The sequence below is a fragment of the Triticum dicoccoides genome, chromosome 1B, assembly GCF_002162155.2.
Source record: "Triticum dicoccoides isolate Atlit2015 ecotype Zavitan chromosome 1B, WEW_v2.0, whole genome shotgun sequence".
NCBI classification, from domain to species: Eukaryota; Viridiplantae; Streptophyta; class Magnoliopsida; order Poales; family Poaceae; genus Triticum; species Triticum dicoccoides.
In genome coordinates, this window is record NC_041381.1 from 118,560,336 (window position 1) to 118,583,366 (window position 23,031).

Here is a 23,031-nt window from a genome sequence, read left to right on the forward strand (position 1 = left end):
TGGAACTCTGCGGTCATTACCATACGGGTCCCTGTCATCATACTGCTAGGGCATGTACGACCCATCCCTCGGAAGGGGCGAAGGCACTCGATGGTGGTTGTCACGGGCATACTCACGATCAAACTCTCCATGAGCTCTTCCCAGGTGCCGATCTCGGCGGTGATCATGATTTTCACCTCGCAAAGGCGACCCAGGGCTGTGTGCCGACTGAACTGTATCTGCCCTTACTGACCTGTTGTGGATCTTGTTCCGCAACTGAGAAATGGCGGAGTTCAGCTCTCCTGCTGCTCAGAGCAGTGTTCTGATCTGTTCCAAGCCCCCTTCCAACCTCTAAACCGGACGGCTGAATAGACTCTGCTATACACGCAGCAGCTGCAAGATTCTGGATCGGAGTGCGGAATACCTGAGGTTCAGGCGGAAACAACTATCGTGGACGTCGACTCGACTCGGGGATTAGTCGACGAGCACGTTTGTTGAGAGAATGTTGGAGATTATCCAAACGAGTGTGCTCAGCCAGCATGGCCAGGCGCGCAACCTTCAAGGCCCGAGCCTCGGCGGTTTCCCCGATGATGGGGGACTGGAGGACCTCCACGTTGCGGCGGTGCTGTTCCTCCCTCTTCTGAGAGTTGAGAGGTTGGGGCTTGTACTCCTCATGGCCGAATGACGGGCCATCGCCACCACCGTTGTCGCCGCTGCAGCGAAACCTAGGTGGGCTGCGACGGGAATCGACCATGAGAACTTCTGCCATGGGGTCACAGCTCCCGCTCTCGGAAAACATACCTGCAGAGCCAGTCGATAGGTCGACTGGACCGCAGTGAAATTCGTCGGGCTCGATTGCTACGATTTCGGGGGTGGTCGTCTGGCGAGGCACTGCATGCTTCACCCACCGCTGGAGCCGCGACCGACCAGATCGCTTGCGGCGGCATTCAGCAGAGTGAGAAGGCGACACGAGGGACGACCGATATAGAGTCGATGCTTGCCGAAGGAGGACACCGCAGGCACTCGCGCGGAAGTGCGACGATCCATGGATCGGGAGAGCCTCGACATCGAGGGGGCTTCTTGGAGCCAGGAGGAGTCGTCGGCGATGAAAGTGAGTGCACCGAGTCAGAACTCGTGGCCCATGACCAAACCGCCGTCGGAAACCATGCTGATGAAGATCAGAGGAAATGCAACCTCGCCGGAAGTTGCTAAGACGCTTTGCCCCTGTGGGCACAAACTGTCGTGGTACTAAGTCTCACAGTAAGAATAAGGGGTACGTATGAGGAGGCGAGGTCCTAGCTACGGCAAGGTTGTACACACGAGTTTATGAGTTCAGGCCCCTCTCGGAGGAGGTAAAAGCCCTACGTCTCGGTGCCCTGAGGCGGTCGACTGGAATATGGGTGCGTGTTACAAGGGGTGTGAACCCTTGTCCTAGAGGAGGGGGTGGCTTATATAGACTGCGCCAGGACCCCAGCCGTCCTCCGTTATAGGGTTCAATGTACATTAAGATAGGGCATTACTGGTAGCTCCAGCTATAAAGTGTTATCAATGATCTTTAAGACTACGGAGTGAACACCCGACCGTTGCCATCCTGAGTGACTCTAGGTATTCTGTACTCCGAGTGGTTTTCTGTATGGTCGAATGACTCCATCCAGGTCGAGTGAAATTGGGGGTATCCGAGTGAGGTGACTGGTTGAGTGGATTGCACTCGATGGCTTCAGTCGGTACTTCCCACTGTGCTTTGAATGTCCTTGCTTCTAGGGTGGTGACCTTGAGTAGGGCGTATAGATTAGGTCTATGACCCTACCCTAGGTCTATGGCATTGTCACTCACCGCATTGCCTGATGACGTTGTGGTAAACATTCTTGACCAACTCATTGTCCGTGAGGCTGAAAGAACCAGCATCCTCTCCAGGCAGTGGACTGAACTCTACGCCAAGCTGTCTCGGCTTATAATAAGCGCTCGGCACTTCCTGCCCATGGGTGTGTCATGCACCGACATCTATGATGATGAATTGGTTCGCATCAATGAAGCTGTGGTTCAAGCGATAGAGAGCATATTGACACACAAAAATCCTGGAAACACACCATCCACCTTCTGTCGACCACGTTCTACTTGAGAGATGATGTCCCCGTATCCATTGGGCATGCTGTTGATGATGCCATGGCGGCACACTTGGTTGATAATGTCAAATTTAGTGTTATGACAGGGACGTATGACATCATCGATATGGTTGAGGATGATCTGGTCATGTCTGCAAGAAATTCCATGCTGTTCTTTGATGCATGTCCAAGTGCATTTGGTGGTCTCACTGCCCTCGACCTCGAGAATTTGAGATTTGGTGAATCATACATATCCAATGTCCTCAACATTTGCAAGTGGTTGAAGCGTCTGCGTTTGTACAATTGCGACTCTGGTGATTGCAGCACACTGCCAGTTGAACATTCTCATCTCAGTGAGCTTAGTATTGTCCACTGTAGTCTCGAACGAGTTATGCTAAACTGGCACCCTCAACTCACAAGGATGGTCTTTGAAGGCTGGCTGCAATTCCAAGATCCACTGTTCATTGGTCATGCCCCATTGCTGGAGGCTGTAAGCCTCACAAATCTCAGCCTTAGTTACCACAAGATGGTGAAGTTAAGTGATTTTCTTAGTGGTAGCTGAGGGAGTCCTGGATTAGGTGGTATCCGGACAGCCGGACTGTATACATCGTCCGGACTATTGAAGCGTGAAGATACAAGACTCAAGACTTTGGCCCATGTCCGGATGGGACTCTCCTTTGCGTGGAAGGCAAGCTTGGCGATCCGGATATTGTGTTTCCTTCCTTGTAACCGACTCCATGTAAACCCTAGCCCTCTCCGGTGTCTATATAAAGCGGAGAGGTTGGTCCTTAGAAGGACGATCACAATTACAATCATACCATCATAGGCTAGCTCTTACGGTTTAGCCTCTATGATCTCGTGTTAGATCTACTCTTGTACTACTCATATCTTCAATATTAATCAAGCAGGAAGTAGGGTTTTACCTCCATCGAGAGGGCCCGAACCTGGTAAACATTGTGTCCCTTGCTTCCTGTTACCATCAGCCTAGACGCACAGATCGGGACCCCCTACCCGAGATCCGCCGGTTTTGACACTCGACATTGGTGCTTTCATTGAGAGTTCCTCTGTGTCGTCGCTGCAAGGCTCGATGGCTCGTCTCATCGTCAAGAACAACATTACCTCGGGGGGGGGGGGAGCTCTGGCTGTAGGCCAAACTCTCTGACTTGGCGGCTTCATCATGGCTGCCCCATCGGCGGCCGCACCGAGGATGGCCTCTCGGGTCATCAACCATAACCTTCGCGTCAGTTCGGAACTCGCCGAACAGATGGATCCGATGGAGCTTTCCTACCTTAATGAGCTCTTGGATCGCATCGCCGCTCTGGGAGTCGCTACAGACTATGACCGGATCGGGCTTAAACCTGACCAAGGGGACATTAGATCCCCGCCGGCCACCCATGAGATAGCAGTAGTGGATGAACCACACACGGATTACCCCTCAACTCTGAGGACAAACCATGTCCGGATCACCGAGCTCCTTGAGCCGAACACCTTCCCAATGGAAGACATGACCCGGGTCCCGGACTTAGAATCGGGCATTGGGCCGAAGAAATTGGGCAACACTCCGGATCCTGGACCGTCAGACTTGGAGCCTCCCATGCCCCTGGGTGCTAGATCGGATCGGGATCCAGATTCAGCTAACAACACCCACCCGGACTCAAGCCGTCTCTCCCACATCAGGCAAGAGCCCCAGGAGACGGTACATCGCTACTGGGCCAGATTCCTCCTTGTGATAAACAAGGTCAAGGACTGCTGCGAGGAAGACATTGTCTCGCTTTTCTGCAAAAACTACATGAACAAAGGACTCCTCAATGCTATAAGTCGTCGTGACATAGTACACTTTGCGGACTTGGCAACCATAGTACAGAAGTACTGTGCGATGGAAAGTGCCTGGAAAACCCAAACAGAATTTTGGGATAGTACGGCCCTCACCAGAACCTTTGTCCGAACTAAACGGGGGAACTCTCGTAAGTCGGTCGATCCAGTTCCCAAGAAATTGAAGCACACCCCAGGGCGGGGAACCGTATTGGAAGAATGGCTAAATGGTCCATGTAAACTCCATAGCGCTCCAGACACAACAACAACTCATAGCCTTAGGGCATGTTGGATACTCCGGCAAGTTGCAAAAAGTGGCGAGGATCTTCTTGCGGGCCATAAAGCAGAACAACATCCCACCAACGAGCATAATACGGTACTAATGGTCTTCGAGACTTTCCCCTCAAACAATAGGCGCAAGCGAGCTCATCGAAGCTCCACTAAAATCTGCCATGTGGCAAAAATGAACCCCTAGAATGACACTGCTATAACTTTCAATGCCAGTGAAAAACCTCGATTCCAAACTGTTCGGACACCAGCCGCTCTGGTCCTTAGCCCAGTCATGGACGGCTTTTGGCTCACTAAAGTACTCATGGACGGTGGAAGCGGATTAAACTTGATCTATGAAGAAACGCTCAACAAGATGGAAATTGACAAAAGCCGCATTGAGCAAAGCGGCACAATCTTCAGGGGAATTATCCCTAGTCGAGAAGCGCGGTGTGCGGGAAAAATCACACTCGATGTGGTATTCGGTACCCCGGAGAATTACAGGTCCATAGAAATCACATTCCAGGTGGCTCCTTTTAGCAGCGGATACCACACCCTTCTAGGGCGGGATGCGTGTCGGTGTCAAAACCGGAAGATCTCGGGTAGGGGGTCCCAATCTGTGTGTATTATGCTGATGGTAACAGGAAGCAAGGGACACAATGTTTACCCAAGTTCGGGCCCTCTCGATGGAGGTAAAACCCTACCTCCTGCTTGATTAATATTGAAGATATGTGGAATACAAGAGTAGATCTACCACGAGATCGTAGAGGCTAAACCCTAGGAGCTAGCCTATGATGGTATGATTGTAATTGTGATCGGCCTTCTAAGGACCATGCTCTCCGGTTTATATAGACACCGGAGAGCTAGGGTTTACATGGAGTCAGTTACAAGGAAGCAAACATAATATCCGGATTGCCAAGCTTGTCTTCCACACAAAGGAGAGTCCCATCCAGACACGAGCCGAAGTCTTGAGTCTTGTATCTTGATGCTTCTATAGTCCGGACGATGAATACAGTCCGGCTGTCCGGATACCCCCTTATCCAGGACTCCCTCAGTAGCACCTGAACCAGGCTTCAATGCGATTAGTCCGGCGCGCAGTCTTCTCTGTGGCATTGCAAGGAGGGTTCCTCCTTCCGAATACTCCAAGGTTATCATCGAACACGTGGACCGTGTCCGGATCTGCAAAATGATCCCCACATACCACCATAGAGAGAATGATACTCCAACTGACAACTTTTAGACGACGTCACATGCCATTAGAGCCAGGTCATTATTCAAACCGTTTTTTCACAACCAGCCACAGTGCGCATTGCGAGGCGGTTTCCTTGACACGTCTTGTCAAAGCAGAGATCATGTCCCCTTATCACGGGATTCTCATCAATACGGGTATGGGTAATCCCCCCGTTCCATCAATCGTGGCGCTTGGGAAGTAAGTGATTCTCAACATGATAGTGGGGAGGCGCACCGCTTTCATTGCCTCTATTAAAGGGATAAGAGTTCCTCATTTTTACCCACGCCTTCTTCCCCCCTCGCATACTCTTGCCTCCTCGAGCTCCAACGCCCTAGTATAGGTCTTCTACGCACAGTTAGTCATGTCCAGAGCAGGAGGCAAGTGGGTAGCTTCCACCACGACGGCGAAGAAGATCGCGAATCTCCGGGTGGCCGGATAGTTGGCCGCAGACATAGCGCACCAGCTACCAGACGAGGGATAGGTCATTCCAACTCCAGGACCCCGCGAGAGGGTCGTGTTCCTTGCCCACTTCGACCATGGACTGGGGTTTCAACTCCACCCCTTCGTCCGCGGGCTTATGTTCTACTACAGGCTAGACTTTCATGATCTAGCTCCGAACTTCGTCCTCAACATCTCGGTGTTCAACGTCGTGTGCGAGGCTTTCCTCCGCATCAAGCCTCACTTCGGCTTGTGGCTGCAAACCTTCTGCGTGAAGACGAAGATCGTGAGGGGCCAGCAGGCAGAGTGCGGAGGAGCCATGGTGGACAAAATGCCTAACGTCACCTGGCTTGACAGCTCCTTTGCGGAAACCGTGAAGGGGTGGCAATCGGGGTGGTTCTACATCACCTAGCCATGCAACACCGACTGGGCGGCGGCCCCCGAGTTCCGATCCGGAACCCCTATGCGGCTCACCTCCTGGGAACAGAAGGGCCTGCTGTGGGGCGAATCCATAGAGCTGATCGGACTCACAAACTGCATCAAGGGCATGAAGAGCAAGAAAATCAAGCTCGTCAATGTGATCCAGGTCATGCTCATTCGCCTAATTCTGCCTTGCCAAAGGCGGGCATTTAATCTGCGGGAGTTCGATCCAGCCGAACACCAGAGGCTCCAAAGGCTCTATGACAGGACACACAAAAACGCATGGAAGGCGTTGTTCAAGGCCACCAAAGTACCTCCTCTCCTATCCGAGGACCGTGGGTTCCACGCCACGCGGTCTCCTAGTCAGGTGAGTTTTCGGTGTGCCATCGGATTCGGTTCTTCTATATACATCATGGGGAAACCTTTTAAGTAATCATGCATATTTGTTTAGGACTAGGTGGAGAAAGCGGAGCAGATTAATTATCCAGCTCCGTTGCCGGAAAGCACAGCCAACGATCTTATGACGAAGATGCTGGTTCCATTTCCCTGTAAGGGACCGGAGAAGAAGGCCGATAAGAAGGCCCCGGGGACCTAAAAGAGTTCCCGGCGTAAGGCTGCGCAGCCTCGTCCGAAGAAGACGAGGCGCACTCCTCCCCCTAAGGGGAAGAAGAAGAAGAAGAAGAAGAAGAGGAGGCCACCTAAGGGGAAGTCTGAGACGGCGGACCAGGGGACCAGGAGAGGTCCCTGACGCAAGGCCGTCATACCCCTGTCATCTGATGACGACGAGGCAGATTCTTCCCGCGGAAGAGGGGAGGAACAAGAAGAAGTTCCACCTCCCCGTACTGGGGGAGGAAACAAGAGGAAGGTCGTCCCGGAAGGGGAGGCTGGGGTGTCCAAGAAGGGAAAAGCGTCCCTTTCAGATTACTCCACCACCGCCGCCGATAGTGAGGAAGGGTGGCTTCCCAGGAAGAAGCCCCTGGTGTGATCGTAAGTATCCACACTCAACCGTAATTTCGCTTCATAGTTTTGTTATAATGCCAAACTTGTATGCGGTCTGGCCAAGGCCCATCCCGAGGCATCGTCTTCGGACGGGTCCTTGAGTGAGTCAGCAATGAACTCACTTCCGACGAACACCACTCCTCGGCCTGCGGATGACACAGAGGTGTTATCCCAAAGGCTCCCGACGATGGTGGAGGTGGCCTTGGAGGCGCCTCAAGGCGGTGCCCCAGGCGGCGGACTCGCGGGGTTCAAGGTCCCCGCGGACCGTGTCAATGAGATCCACGGCAAGCCGGGCTCTCAGCCGAACACTGTTCCGGAGCCTTCAGTTGTTCCGAACTTAGGCGGGCAGCCCCTCGTTATGGAGGGAGGGCCGTCTGTATCAAGGACTTCCGTTGCGCCCCAGGCGCCAGATTGTCTGCTAGAAGCGCTTCGAGGCGCTTTCCTGGATGAAGAGCACCGTACTCTCATGAGTGCGGTGATTCAGAAGGTTTCGTCCGCCAAGAGCGGACTAACCGAAGCCTGCACCAGCCTCCTAACAGGCTTCGAGGTAAGCAGTAAAAATATGTGAAGTTGCCACCCGATAGGTAGTAGCTCCTGATACTCTGTTTGGTGTTCGGAAAGAAAAACCAAACGGAGGGTCAATTATAATCCGTAGGAGTCTGGCAATAAGTTTGCATTGAAATAAACAGGTTGTGCTGCTGGCCGCTGCTGCTCGCACGGCCGAAATCGTCGGCCTAACGCAGGACTTAGAGCGGGCATAGGGAGAGCTCGGCCTCACGAGGAGGCAGCTCGAGGAGAGCAAAGGTGAATGATTCACGTCTCTCATATAATGAATAGTAAGTAAAATTTGATTATGCTAATGACGAGACGTCGTGATATGGTAACAGAGGCCACCACCGAAGTGGCGTCTCTCAAGAAGGCGCTGTCCGAGGCCGAACACAAAGCGGCCTTGGAACTCAAGGAGCGCAAAAAACAAGAGGCCCGAGTGGGTGAGGTACAAGAAGTGCTCCAGGACCTCGGCAAGAAGCTCGAGTCTGCGGAGCGGGAGCTTAAAGCATAGGAGGCCGAGCTTGTGAAGGCCCTTACAAATACAAAAGACGCCAAGAGCGAAGCCGAGAGGGCTCATCAAGAGATCCAGGAGGCCAAGAAAATAGCGGCAGGTAAGAATTTTTTTATACAAAGCAAACTTGTGGAGGAGGCGTTTCTTTTACTTACTCGAATCCGAAGCTCTCCAGGGGCATTCACAGACCTGCCATGCAGCGTATCAAATGTCGCGGATTTCTACCGTGCCCAGGAGGGGAGCTCAACGGAGAAGTTGTTCTGGTCCCAGTATGCTGGGGCCGAGCATGCAACGCCTTTGAGTGACCAACTGAAGCAGTTGGTCGAACTCCACAAGGCGGCCGAAGTGGCTACGAAAGATCTCATAGTCCGGATATGGCCTGGCAAGCTTCTGCCCACCAGCTACTTCGGCCTGATCAAGCGGATGGTGGATTCCTGTCCGCGATTGGAAGTCACCAAGCGATCCGTTTGCATTGAGGGTGCCCGACGGGCCCTTGCTCGCACCAAGGTGCATTGGGGCAAGCTGGATGCGGAGAAGCTGGTGAAGAATGGCCGCCGGACGACAAGCCGCATCGCGTCCCCGAGAAGTATTATGATGGCGTTATGAAGGGTGCTTGCCTCGTGGCCGATGAATGTACCAAAGACATAATTTTGAATGAATTCACTTCTGTCATGTTTGTAATTTAAAGACAAAGTTACTTGCGCTATGCAGCGCTTTTGTAATTTAAAATATTACCGTATGTGCAGTTGTTTATCAAATTCTGAAAGTAGGCCAGTCGTCGGCTTCCGCCCCCGTGTAACTAGTACTGGGGTGTTCGTGGAAAACCCTGACACTCTTTATCCAAATGTTTGGTCCCTTAAGGAGGTGTCCAGCGTAGCAAACCAGGCAATTGGACTATACGGCTTTATAACCTTCACTTAGCCATAGAAGTCTATGATTTTAAATTTCAGCGAAGCCCCTAGAACCAGAAGGCCGAATTGGGGCGCTATACACGCCTATATCGGACAAAGCCGAATTAATGCCTAAAGCGGAAAAATCTTTAAGGATTTTAAGACCTCTCGAACAGCGACCAGTCTCTCGCCACAACATGTCGGACAGTTTTGTGCTTTCTCTACTGAGGTGCTCGTCCGGCAGAACCAGCGCACAATCGCAATAGTTCTCCCTACGGTACCTTAGCCGAATTAACGGAACGTAAGGCACCAAAGCAAGGGAGTCGGGCTATCCCAACCGTAACCCAAGACATGATTCGGAGCTGATGCATATAATGCTATAAGTTCGGGGTGCCGCACTGTTGAAAGTGTTCGGACTTGACTTGCCGTATTATGGGGTACCATAAGAAGCCCCTGGCAAACTACACGTACCAAAGTGTACGGATGCAAAATTAAATAGACATTTATAAAAAATGCTCAAATAAAAATAAGTAAGCTGACGCTATTTGTGGTCTCCCATTGATGAATAATACGTTTAAGCGTATGTTTACAATGTATGCATTAAGCGGAGACAAATAGGATTATTTGACATATTCTATCCAGGGGCAGGCTACGTACTGATAGATAAAGCAGGAATAACAATCGTAAATAGATTCCACCTGGGTGTTTCCTGCTGTGCCCAATGCCTATTGCCTCCTGGTTATTCCTATGTAAGTCTGACAATCCGGCTATTCTGGAGAAACTGCACTAAAGCAATGTCCTTAAGGGTGGATGGGAAGGTTATGAAGTGATACCGTACTGTTGACTGAGCCCCCGATACGCCTCCGCCTGTGCCCATGGTATTTTGAGTGCGTAATTGTGTACGCGTGGCACGAATGCTGCTTTGATGGGATTTGAGCGGAGGTCGGACTTCTAGTCCTGCTCTTGTTGTGCCTGCTGATCTTGCTGCGGGGTGTTCCGCCCTCGCTTGACGGAGCTTGAAAATGTCGTCGCCGGATTGGTGGTTTGCCGGAGGAGGCCGCATTGTACTTCTACCGCAAGGGCTGCAGTATGTTCTTCTGTACGGAGAGAGCGGTCCATATTCCCATTGACTGTTATGACCCCGCGCGGGCCTGGCATCTTGAGCTTGAGGTATGCATAGTGTGGTACCCATTGAATCTAGCAAATGCGGTTCGTCCGAGCAGGGCATGGTAACCACTTCAGAAAGGGACGATATCGAAGATTAGCTCTTCGCTTTGAAAGTTATCCGGAGATCCGAAGACCACTTCCAATGTTATAGAGCCCGTGCAATGGGCCTCTACACTAGGAATGACAGCTTTAAAGGTGGTTTTGGTGGGCTTGATCCTTGAAGGATCGATGCCCATCTTCCGCATTGTGTCCTGATAAAGCAGGTTCAGGCTGCTGCCTCCGTCCATAGGGACTCTTGTGAGGTGAAATCCGTCTATAATTGGGTCTAATACCAATGCAGCTGAGCCGCCGTGACAGATGCTAGTAGGATGATCCCTACAATCAAAGGTGATTGGACAAGCTGACCATGGGTTAAATTTGGGGATGACTGGCTCCATCGCATATACGTCCCGCGGTGCTTGCTTCCGTTCCCGCTTGGGGATGTGGGTGGCATAGATCATGTTGACCGTCTTCACCTGGGGGGGAAATTTCTTCTGCCCCCCCATGTTCGGATGCCAGGGCTCATCGTCATCATTGTTGTGGAGCCCCTTGTCCTTGTTTTTGGCATTTCTTTTGCCGGCCTGTTTAAATACCCAGCAGTCTCTGTTGGTGTGGTTGGCTGGCTTGTCCAGGGTGCCATGAATTTGGCACGAGCGCTCCAGTATACGATCCAGACTGGACCGTCCTTGATTGTTACGCTTGAATGGCTTCTTCCGCTGACCGGATTTGGATCCGCTGAATCCGGCATTGACCGCCATATCCTCGGTGTTGTCGCTGTTGTTCCGTCGCTTGTGTCTGGTGCGCCATGGCTTGCCATTATTGTTCTGGACATCTGAAGTTCCAGAATGTGGTGTAGTGCTACTGCGAGCTAACCAGCTGTCCTCGCCCGCGCAAAAGCAGGTCATTAGTGTCGTAAGAGCTGCCATGGACTTGGGTTTCTCCTGGCCGAGGTGTCTGACGAGCCACTCGTCACGGATATTATGCTTGAAAGCCGCCAGGGCTTCGGCGTCCGGACAGTCGACTCTTTGGTTCTTTTTAGTTAGGAACCGAGTCCAGAATTTCCTGGCTGATTCTCCGGGCTGTTGAGTAATGTGGCTCAAGTCATCGGCATCCGGAGGTCGCACATATGTGCCCTAGAAGTTGTCAAGAAATGCTTAAGGGGAAGATACTTGATGACATGTAGATCATCTTCGCGGGCCATGTGAGTGTAGAGAAGGAAGTCCTCGATCCATACCGCGGGGTCGGTGGTGCCATCGTATGATTTGATGTTTACGGGTTTGAACCCTTTTGGGAATTCATGATCCATCACTTCATCACTAAAGCATAGGGGGTGTGCGGCGCCTCTATGTCGGGCTATGTCGCGGCGCAGTCCGGCTGCGTCTAACTGGTTGTATTCAGCCTGGTCGGATTTGCTGTTAGTGTATCCGGTATGACGGTCATCGTCATGTGCTTCGGCGCGCCCCCGCAATCCATAGATCGATCTTGGTTGTCCTGCGGCATTATCCAGTTTATCACGCAGGTCCTGAGTATTGCCCCGGGCCGTAGTAAACCGGCGTGGGGGTACATGCTAGTATTTCGGCTGATATGCCGTTTTTTGTCCCAACCTCAAGGCGGTCGGTCAGCCATGGGGCGCTCGAGTCCATATTCCTCGGCTGCCAGGAGTTCTGTCCATCTGTCTGTGAGCAGATCTTGATCAGCTTGGAGCTGTTGCTGCTTCTTCTTCAGGCTTCTTGCAGTGGCAATAAGCCGGCGCTTGAAGCGCTTCTGCTCTGCGGGGTCTTCGGGTACGCCGAACTCGTCGTCGCCGAGGCTAATCTCGTCTTCGGAGAGAGGCATGTAGTTGTCCTCCCCCGGATACCCGTCCGTTGCCTGTTCATCTGGGCTATCATGCCCGTCTTCCTGTTCGGCCTGCTCGAAATCGGGCTGCTCGGAGTTGTATTCATCGTCGGCACCGTCCGAATTATTGTTGTCTCCGGTGCCGGTATTGCCTTGGCGGGGCTTGGAGCGGCGCTGGTGACGCCCATGCTTTGCTTTCTTCTTGGATGGGTTATCCTCCGTTGCCTCATCGCCGTTGGTTTCTTTCGGAGTGTCCACCATATATATATATATCATATGAAGAGGTGGCTGTCCACCGCCCTGTGAGCAGTGGCTCCTGTATGTCTCCTGCAGCATCGTCCATATTGTCAATGTCTTCGAAGTCAAAGTCGAGCACGTAGGTTAAATCATCGATCGTGGCGACGAAGTGGGTGGTGGGTGGGCAGCGAATTCCTTCGTCGCCTACTTCCCACTTAAGCCGGACATAGTTCGGCTCAAAGCCTCCTGACAGAGAGGGAGACTTTAATGAATTCAGCATGTTGCCAAAAGGCGAGTGCTGAAAGATGTCCGCAGGGGTAAACTTCATTACCGGAGCCCAGCCTGGCTCAGGTGGCTCGAGACTGAGCGGACCAGGACCAACAACCGGATATGAGTCCGGGGCCCCAGGGTTACAGGCCTCCATAGAGGTGAGACCCGTGTTCAGCTCCACCGCCGATAAGTGTGCAGCCTGCGGGGCGGGGTCCAGCCCTCCGTCCGTGGGCAACGCAACCTGCCCTGGATTTAGATTCGGGGATGCCTCGGGAATGATGTCCCGGGCACTGTCCGACAGTAGGTCTAGGCCGTGCTCGTCGTGGCTGTCCGGCACTCCTGGCACAGGCTCGAATCCGTCGAAGATCAAGTCTCCGCGGACATCTGCCGTGTAGTTCAAGTTTCCGAACCTGATCTGGTGGCCAGGGGCGAAGCTTTCGATCTGCTCCAACTGGCCAAGCGAATTGGCCCACAGTGCGAAGCCGCCAAACACAAAGATCTGTCTGGGGAGAAAAGTCTCACCCTGGAACATGTTGTTGATGATTGAAGACGCCATCAAGCCTCGAAGCAACGACACAGAGGAACTCTCAATGAAATCACCAATGTCAGTGTCAAAATCGGCGGATCTCGGGTAGGGGGTCCCGATCTGTGCATCTTAGGCTGATGGTAACAGGAAGCAAGGGACACAATGTTTACCCAGGTTCGAGCCCTCTAGATGGAGGTAAAACCCTACTTCCTGCTTGATTAATATTGAAGATATGTGGAATACAAGAGTAGATCTACCATGAGATCGTAGAGGCTAAACCCTAGGAGCTAGCCTATGATCGTATGATTGTAATTGTGATCGGCCTGCTAAGGACCATGCTCTCTGGTTTATATAGACACCGGAGATCTAGGGTTTACATGGAGTCGGTTACAAGGAAGGAAACATAATATCTGGATTGCCAAGCTTGTCTTCCACGCAAAGGAGAGTCCCATCCGGACACGAGCCGAAGTCTTGAGTCTTGTATCTTGATGCTTCTATAGTCCGGATAATGAATACAGTCTGGCTGTCTGGATACCCCCTTATCCAGGACTCCCTCAATGCGTTCGCAAGCTTTCAAGCTATACCCCATTACGGGTACATGAAGCTTAAAATGCCCGGGCCCAATGGAATCATCACTTTAGCCAGTGGTCCGGACGTCGCACTTAGCGCTGAAAACAAAACCGCGGCACTAGCCCTGGAAGCATTATCTGAAGCCCTAGCAGCCGAAGAATTAACAATGCTGCAGGCCACCGTGGACAGGGACGACGCGATACTCGACAAGCAACCCAAGTCCACCTCATTTAAACCCGCAGACGAGATAGTCAAATTCCAAGTCCATCCAACGGACCCCACGAAGACAGGTTCCATCGGGACACAGTTGAACCCCGCAATGGACGCTGCACTATGGGAATTTTTACGCCAAAATTGGGACATTTTCGCCTGGCACCCATCGGACATGCCGGGCATCCCGCACGGATTGGCCGAACATAGCCTTAACATACTAAAGGGAAACAAACCTATCAAACAGACCCTAAGGCGACTTTCAGAGCCTAAACGACAAGCGATGGGGGAAGAGCTAGCCAAGCTACTTGAGGCCGGATTCATCAGAGATATCAAACATCGGGATTGGCTAGCAAATTTGGTAATGGTACCAAAGAAGGAAAAATCCTGGCGCCTATGCGTCGATTTCAAAGACCTCAACAAGGCTTGCCCCAAGGATCCCTTTCCCCTCCCTCGCATCGATCAAATCATCGATGCCACAGCTGGACACGACTCGCTGTGTTTTCTCGATGCATACTCTGGATACCATCAAATAAAGATGGCAGAGTCTGACCAAGCTGCAACAGCTTTCATAACGCCATATGGCCCTTTTTGCTTCAACACTATGACTTTTGGGCTTAAGAATGCCGGTACAACCTATCAACGCATGATTCAAACATGCCTAGAAAAACAAATCAGGAAAATAGTGGAGGCATACGTGGACGACGTGGTCATAAAAAGAAGACACGTCGAAACCCTAATAGATGACTTGAGGCTTACATTTTATAATCTCCGGACATACGACATCAAGTTGAATCCGGAAAAATGCGTTTTCGGCGTCCCCTTGGGGAAACTGCTGGGCTTCATTGTTTCCAATAGAGGAATGAAAGCGAATCCGGCAAAAATCCGAGCTCTATCACAGTTGGCTATACCAACTGACCTCAAGCACATCCAGAAACTAGCTGGATGCGTGCCCGCTTTGAGCCGCTTTATCTCCAAGCTAGGAGAAAAGGCATTACCTCTTTACCGCCTCCTTCGGTGCACCGAACACTTCATGTGGACGGATGCAGCCGCGTCTGGACTCGATGAAATAAAGACCTTACTGGCCAGTAATCCAGTCCTAACAGCGCCAAACATCGGCGAGCCTATGCTACTGTACATAGCTGCAACACATCAAATTGTAAGCGCAGTGCTCGTCGTCGAACAATATGTTGACGGATACAAATTCCCGCTCCAAAAGCCGGTTTATTACGTATCCACGGTCCTCACCCCATGCAAATCCCGATACCCACACTACCAAAAAATAGCATACGCGGTCTTCATGGCATCCCGTAAGCTGCGACACTACTTTCAAGAGTGTTTGATTACGGTGGCCTCCGAAGTACCACTCAATGACATAATAAATAACCGTGACGCTACGGGCCGGATTACTAAATGGGCCATCGAGCTTCTTCAGTTCGACATAACATACAAACCACGGCGGGCCATCAAGTCTCAAGTACTGACAGACTTTGTCGCCGAATGGACAGAAGCCGACTCCCTAAAGAGTATGACGCGTACTCCAACTGGATCATGCACTTCGACGGCTCTAAAATGCTGGCCGGATTGGGAGCGGGTGTAGTCCTGACGTCTCCCACCGGAGACACGGTCCAGTACGTCCTCCAAATATTATACAGACTCCAACAATGCAGCCGAATATGAGGCTCTGTTGCATGGTCTTCGGATGGCAGTCTCTATGGGCATCCAATGCCTGGAAGTGCATGGGGATTCGAACCTCGCAATATCACAAATTAACAGAGACTTTGCTGCCAAGGATCCGAAAATGGCGGCCTACCGTAATGCCGTCCTCAAAATGTCAGCTCGGTTCGAGGGGCTCGAATTCCACCATGTGGCTCGAGAAAACAATCAAGCGGCTGAGGTCCTCGCCCGCATCAGTGCTAAACGCGACCCTGTCCCACCTAACATATTCCTGGAAAGGTTGTTCAAACCATTCGTAGTATGGGAAGAGGAGTCCGACAATACTAGCACGGACCCGAACTCACCCCCAGATTCCGAACCGTCAGACATAATCGAAGGCTCTGCCACCGAAATTACATCTTCGGCCCACAAAATCATGGTCGTAGTTGCCCCGTGGACTGAACCTTTCCTGGCTTACCTAAATAAGCAGGAGCTCCCCGAGGACCAAAATGAAGCACGTTGCATCGTCCGGCGTTCTAAGGCTTACAAGGTCCATGAAGGGGAACTCTACAAGAAAAGTGCTACCGGAGTGCTCCAAAGATGCATCTCCGAAGAGGAAGGGCGGCAGCTCTTGGCTGAAATCCATGCCGGACTGGGCGGGCACCACGTCACGGCTCGAGCACTAGTCAGCAAGGCCTTCCGTACAGGCTTTTATTGGCCGACGGCTCGAGCAGACGCACAGGACCTTGTCCAACACTGTGTTGGTTGCCAGCTCTTCGCCAATCAAAGTCACATGCCCCCTACCGCTCTCCAAACAATCCCCATAACTTGGACGTTCGCGGTCTGGGGGCTGGATATGGTCGAACCTCTTAAAGGGGGAAGCTATAAGAAAAAAATACTTATTTGTCATGGTGGACAAGTTCACCAAATGGATAGAAGCCAAACAAGTCAAAACGGCCGAATCCAGACCAGTCATAGACTTCATATCCGGGGTCGTACACCGATATGGCGTCCCTCACAGCATCATCACTGATAATGGCTCCAATTTCACAGCCGATGAAGTGAAAACTTGGTGCGGCAAAATGGGCATTAAGCTCGATTACACTTCCATCTACCATCCCCAAACAAACGGCCAGGTCGAACGGGCAAACGGTCTCATCATGAGCGGCATCAAACCCAGACTAGTGCGATCTTTGACAGAGTCAGATACGCACTGGGTCAAGGAGCTCAACTCCGTACTCTGGGGGCTGCGGACCACGCTGAATCGCACCACCGGATACACACCATTTTTTATGGTGTACGGCGCGGAAGCAGTACTACCCTGCGACATAATACACGATTCACCATGCGTACGCATGTATGAAGAGAAGGAAGCCGAATTAGATCGGTAGGATAACTTGGATGCCCTGGAGGAGGAGCGCGACGTCACAAAAGCCTGCTTCGCATTCTATCAACAGCAGGCTCGACGATACCAAATCAGAGAAGTATGGGCGAAAACTTACAATATTGGCGAACTCGTTCTACGCCTACCAGAGAAGAAGAAGGACAAGCTCAAACCCAAGTGGGAAGGTCCCTTCGTCATTGACAAAGTTCTCACCGGAGGAGCATACCGCTTATGTAATGCATCCGATAACAGACTCGAGCTGAACCCATGGAACGCGGCAAGACTCCGGAGATTCTACGCCTAACGTCGAACTCAATGTTCGTGTCCTTACTCCCTCCCTTTTATTTATGCTCCATCCATTTTCCTTTCTTGACTTTTCTTCCTCTTCACACAAAATATTCAATATAGTACGGACTTCCGGATAACTCTGGCCGCACTATGTGTGTAAGCAGCACCTGGGGGCTTCCTATAGGGAAGCTAAAAATAATTACTCTAATGGCTTTTCACCCATCACATGTGCATTTCTTTTCCACATGTGCCTTTTCTTCACCATTATATGCATCGATATGACTTAAGATGTGGCCAACCTGGGTTGCCTGGCTCTTGTGTTCATGCCCTACATTCCCGTTAATTCGTCTAGGGCATAAGGGGAGCACCTCTGCGATTGTTACTGCCGGTTCAGCCGGATGTGTACCTCAGACTGGGTGAAGCCGAAAGCTAGTTTCCTCAAGAGAATATTTGATCGGTGAACAGAAGATGTATTCGTTTATTACAACGTAAATCCCCAGTAGTCTTGTATCATGTGCCATCGTTCGCAGTCCGGACATGTGCATTGTCGCATGCATACCTAGGGAAAGGAACCCCTAACGGAACTATTCTCCCTAGAAGATGTTTCTTACTATCCATGTAATATAACATAACTAGTTGGGTACTTGTCTGTTCAAGCACTTATGACCCCTACGCCTGGTTTCCACGCATAACCCGGTTTTGTATAACTGAGTGGGTATTCGGAGACACCCAGACTGTAGTATCCGGGGGCTGAAGCGAAAAGGTCCGCCATGACAATGATTTTAATCCGGCTAGGGGCTACTTATGCCCATCGAATTACACAGTCACTTAGACTGACTATATTCCTCCTCTATACCATCCAACATGCTATCTAGCTTACAATCCTATTGAGAATACTTGGCGGCTAAGGCTACATGGTCATATACCAGACTTACGGGAATTTCTTGCCCATCGGGCCCCGTCAGTCCTATTTCGGCCATATGGTTCGGGTCCTGCCTGGTGTAGCGCGTCTTCACCATAGCCCAGGCTTCTGTTGCACCTTTCCGGCAAGCTGACACCTTCCACAATCGGAAGCGTCGCCGTGCTCCTTGAAGCATATCCACAAGCTCCCCCATGCCATTTGGCAGGGAACTTGTTGGCCACAAGGCTTGAGCAACGCCGTGCATCACCCGCCGAGCTCGCTCGTGCAACTATGAAAGGTCTTGTAGCAAATTGCCCGCAGAAGAGGGCATCTCCTCCCCGGGGCGACTCGTTAACATTCCTACAAGCAAAATTCTTTCAATATACTTCCTCGCCGAACTATAATATAGTTCGTCTGGATACTTACCATAAATTCCGCATCGAAGCCTTTTGTTCTCCTTCATGGAGTCCGCCAGCTGAGCGTGAACGTCCTTCAATTCCACGTCTAGCCAGACATTGGCATCTTGAAGATTGTTCTTCTCCTACCTAACTTGCGTAAGAATGCGCTCGTCGGACTTTAGCTGCCTTTTGAGATGCGAGTCGTCATCCGTGACGCCCTCCGGATTCACCCCGGGATTGTCTACAGAATTCTCTGTTAGACTTGTTATACGAATCATTTAATACCTGGCGCATCTTCGAACAATTGAGACAAACCTTACCAGATGAGGCCTTTTGGGATTCCTCTAAATTGGCAACCGTGTCCCTCAGCTGGGCCTTGCATTCCTCTAGATCCCGAGCCAATTGTTCATTCTTATCTACAAGGATCTGTGCATAAATTGATCCTTAAAATAGTTGTTCCAACCATTTCAAGTCTCAGGGGCTACTGTTATACATACTTATCAAAATTCCTTACCCATATATCTTTGGTATACTGGTCCGTCGCTCGGGCAAGTCCGCCTTGAGCTGCTCGGATGTATGCGTCCCCCGAATTGAAGGCATTATATGCCTCTTCGGAGAAGATGTTGTCCTGAAGCACGGCCCTCCGGCGCCGGTGATCCATGGCGCTCTCTACTTCGGAGTTCGTGGCCGATAGCATATCCGCATCCTCTATCGAAGAACTATGCGGTACTGTCCCCGTGTCCGCCTCCGCTCTCGAAGCCGGTTCTGGAACCCGGCTGGTGGAGGCATGATTGGCGGGATCCCCGGATATAGTCCGGCTGCTCCTCTTCCTACCAGGACACGAAGGGCGCCATTATACTTCAATTATAATAATTGTAGGACAGGTTTTTGCTTTACCTCTATAGCGGTGTGTCGACCCTCACCGCCTTCCTCTTGAGCCTGCCCGATCCGGACGCCCGTGGTCGACGAGTCCCTAGGGGCTCGGCCCCGTGCTCCGACCGTCGTCTCTACAATCAGCATGATGCCTCAAGGGTAAGGCATGACACTTGAGGGGATTCCTCTTCGGAGGATAGGGTTTTTAGTTTGGCTTACACGCGACACAGGGAGCAGTCCGGGATAGTCGGCAATAATGGCCACTGAGGCACCATCACAGCTTGCTTGATAAAATACCCCGTTGACAAGCTCCACGGTAATATTTGGATCTTCTTCGAGTCCTGGATCTAGGGCCCTTCCGGGGTCCTCTGGCTGCGGGGAGGGGCTAAAGATTCCTTCTACGACCCTCCTCAGTTCCTGCTCGAAAACATCGATGCGGGTAATCTTAGCATAGAACGCTAAAGTAAGTGAAGCAGGGAAAGGAATGACGACTTACCCACTCTGGGGGGATGTACATGGAGAATCGGTCCCGCGGTTTAATGCGAAGGAATTCTTCCTCTTCCCCTTTGTATAAACCGGACAATATTCTTGCCAGAGCAGTGGCGGAGTTCGGACCTTACGGCCGCAGCGGGTGGCATCGTCTTCCCCGTTGTAGTACCACATGGGCTTCCCCCGATATTGAAGCGGTTGCACTCCCCGCATTATGCATATTGCCATGACCTCGACTATTGTCAGTCCGGATGTGGCCAGTAACTTTATCCTGCTCATTAGGAAATGTATTTCCCTGGTATCCTCCTCTTGGGGGCCCCGGGGGCACCAGCTTAGACGTGCCCTCGGTGGGCGTTACTGAACTTGGGGAGACCTGTCCAGACTGGATCCGGAAGGGGAACATCATCAACGTAAAACCACTGTGAAGGCCAGTTTCTAGTGCCTTCTTGGGAGTGCCGGATAGGTATCCGGTCTCGGCAATGCGCCATACTTTGGCCCCGCCCACTTGACATAGGGATTCTCCCTAGGTGCTGGGGACAAAGTAGAATAGCTTCTTCCATAACCCGAAGTGAGGTTCGCAGCCCAAAAATAGCTCACAAAGGGCAACGTACCCTGCTATGTGTAGTATGGAGGCAGGGGTAAGGTTGTGCAACTGGAGACCGTAGAACTCCAGGAGCCCGCGAAGAAATGGATGGATGGGAAACCCGACGCCCCTTAGCAGATGCGGCATGAGACATATTCGCTCCTCCGGAGATGGATTAGGAGATCCCTCCGCTTGTTCCCCTCCGATATAAGTGGCTATTCCGACTCGAACAGGGACCATAAACGCCGGTGGGACAAACCCTTGGGTTTGTAACTTTATCAAATGGTTATGAGGAACTGAACACTCTTCCCAATCCCCCGACTTGGAGCGAGGAGAGCGAGCAGAAGAGCTGCAACGACCGGCCATGTTGGAATGGTTTTTTTCGGAGCGCTCTGTGGGATGCTTGCTCGAGGGGGGAGAGTGAGGTTTGGATCTGAGAATTCCCGTCTCTTTGAATAGACGGCTAGCCTGAAGGATCAGGGGCAGCAAATGCAAAAAAGCCTCGGCTCCTCGCATTCGCTTGACATGTGGAGATGGTCATTATTGAGGTACTGAAGCCGAGGAGTGCAACATTGATGGGGAGCCGGACACTATTCGTCGTAGTAGGTACATTGGAGTATTCGGAGAAGGAACCCGCCTTGCAATGCCGAAGACAAGACTACGCGCCGGACTCACCATCATTGAAGCCTGGTTCAGGGGCTACTGAGGGAGTCCTGGATTAGGGGGTATACGGACAGCCGGACTGTATACATCGTCTGGACTATTGAAGCGTTAAGATACGAGACTCAAGGCTTCGGCCCGTGTTTGGATGGGACTCTCCTTTTCGTGGAAGGCAAGCTTGGTGATCCGGATATTGTGTTTCCTTCCTTGTAACCGACTCCATGTAAACCCTAGCCCTCTCCGGTGTCTATATAAACCGGAGAGGTTGGTCCTTAGAAGGACGATCACAATTACAATCATACCATCATAGGCTAGCTCTTAGGGTTTAGCCTCTATGATCTCGTGGTAGATCTACTCTTGTACTACTCATATCTTCAATATTAATCAAGTAGGAAGTAGGGTTTTACCTCCATGGAGAGGGCCCGAACCTGGGTAAACATTGTGTCCCTTGCTTCCTATTATCATCAGCCTAGACGCACAGATCGGGACCCCTTACCCAAGATCCGCCGGTTTTGACACCGATAGTAGCTCTATACGAGATCTGAAGTTGCAATTTAGTTCCGAAAAGGTAAGTCGTGATTGTTGCTTTGGGAGCTGTGTGCCTTCACTTCTTCTCTGCCCATCTCATCATGTGCTTGTTCGTTGCAGATTTGGGTGCAGCCAGAATGTCCGATCCAATGTTTGGCATCTGTTTTCCGACTATGGTTTTTGAATATAGTTGATCTTCCTGAAGGGTATGATCTCACCTGGACAATGTATTTTCTTGAAGTTGCACCTTTACTGAAGGAGCTATACATAACGGTATGTGTTTACCTAAAGATATTCTTTTTTCCACATGGGCTTAAGTTTTTGCAAGATTGTCTCACCAGATACCAAAGGTGGCTGCTCTATTGACAATTTATTTTTGTCTTTGCCCTTTTTGCTGCCATGCAGGTATGGGATCATGAGTGTAAAATGGAAATGGACGAGGAGACGAGGAAAGAAGAATCACATAGTGAAAACAAGGGTGTAGAGTGGGACTCAGCGGCAGCAAATTTCCAACACCACAGTTTTGTCACACTCGTCTTGTTTGGCTTTGAATCTGAAGATTGCTTTTGTGAGTTATGTCAGACGTGTTCTAGCGGCGGCAGTCAATCTTGAGGATGTGTTCCTATATAGTGGGTTGGAGTGTGACGATTGCCCTGAGAAGAAGCTTGGCAGGTACCCCTAGACTAGAAGGCAGCGGATCTCACTGAAGAAGAGAATGACCGCTGGGATTGAGTCGCTTCCCATATTTCACTATGGTAACATGAGGACTGATCATTTAAAAAGAAGAGAGTACCCAAAGTGCTCACTGCAAGAGGCAAAAAAAGATTTTCTCTGAGGCAAAAAGGTGTTGATTTAACAATGCAAGTGTGTTACAAGTGTTGTTACTTTTGGTTGAGAGTTTGTTTTAGTTTTTGTTTGGACCACATGAACCGTATCATTAAGTTGTTAACTCAAGAACTGTTATTGTTTGCTTGCACTTTGTGTCCAAGAACATCAGCACACAGCCATTAATTGTGATCCGTATTTCTGGAGTCTTGAGAATAGTTTTGTTTAATCAAGATTGAAAAGGATTATATTTAATCTTGTTTTCAATATCTCAATGGCAGAGTTCAACTTGTGACCACTGAAATTTGGTGACCCAGAAGCCTTTACCTAATTAGGTGCAGTCTGGAGCTTCAAAGTTCAGGTTGAGATTGCTTAAGCTTTAATGGAGCAGGA

At 51.0% G+C, this 23,031-nt stretch overlaps 1 pseudogene; it reads left to right on the forward strand.

Annotated features, from left to right (window-relative positions):
* Positions 1–1,795: 1,795 nt before the first annotated feature.
* Positions 1,796–22,648, forward strand: LOC119350221 (annotated as a pseudogene).
* The last annotated feature ends 383 nt before the right edge of the window (positions 22,649–23,031 follow it).